The sequence below is a fragment of the Hevea brasiliensis genome, chromosome 2 (assembly GCF_030052815.1).
Source record: "Hevea brasiliensis isolate MT/VB/25A 57/8 chromosome 2, ASM3005281v1, whole genome shotgun sequence".
NCBI classification, from domain to species: Eukaryota; Viridiplantae; Streptophyta; class Magnoliopsida; order Malpighiales; family Euphorbiaceae; genus Hevea; species Hevea brasiliensis.
This window is the reverse complement of record NC_079494.1, coordinates 96,761,493-96,762,228: the sequence shown is the minus strand read 5'-3', so window position 1 is coordinate 96,762,228 and position 736 is coordinate 96,761,493. Positions and strand designations below refer to the sequence as shown.

At 40.5% G+C, this 736-nt stretch overlaps 1 non-coding gene across 1 annotated transcript; it reads right to left on the bottom strand.

The window, feature by feature from the left end:
- Positions 1–224: 224 nt before the first annotated feature.
- LOC131178178 (small nucleolar RNA R71) lies at positions 225–331 on the bottom strand. The gene has a single exon (XR_009147310.1). It is a non-coding gene; the product is annotated as a small nucleolar RNA R71 (small nucleolar RNA).
- Positions 332–736: the final 405 nt, after the last annotated feature.

The window sequence follows — 736 nt, the reverse complement described above, 5'->3', positions numbered from 1 at the left end:
CAGGTGAGGATCCACATAAGCATCTAAAGGAATTTCATGTTGTGTGTTCTAGCATGAAACCTCAAGGAGTTTCAGAGGATCAGATCAAGCTTCGAGCTTTCCCTTTCTCACTAGAGGGCACAGCTAAGGATTGGTTGTATTACCTTCCTTCTGGATCTATCAACTCATGAAATGGGATGAAGCAGATATTTTTGGAGAAGTATTTTCCTACTTCCCGTGCTGCCAACATAAGAAAAGAAATTTGTGGCATCCAGCAGTACAATGGAGAGAGTTTGTATGAGTATTAGAAGAGATTTAAGAAGCTGTGTGCAAGCTGTCCCCATCATCAAATAAGTGAGTAGCTGTTGATTCAATATTTCTATGAGGGACTTCTACCAATGCACCACAGTATGATAGATGCTGCTAGTGGAAGAGCTTTGGTTAACAAGACACCAGAAGAGGCAAGGAGGCTGATTGCTAACATGGCAGCAAATTCTCAATAGTTTGGAATGAGAATGGATCACACATGAAGGTTAATGAGGTAAGTACATCTAACCTTTAGAAACAAATTTCTGATTTAACTTCTTTGGTGAGACAATTGGCTGTAGGGAACATGCAAACTGTTAAGGTATGTGGAATTTGTTCGGGTTCGGGTCATGCTACTGACATGTGTCCTGCATTACAAGAGGATGAATTAATGCAACATGCTAATGTAGTAGGACATTATGGATAGCCACAACGCAGGTATGATTCCTAT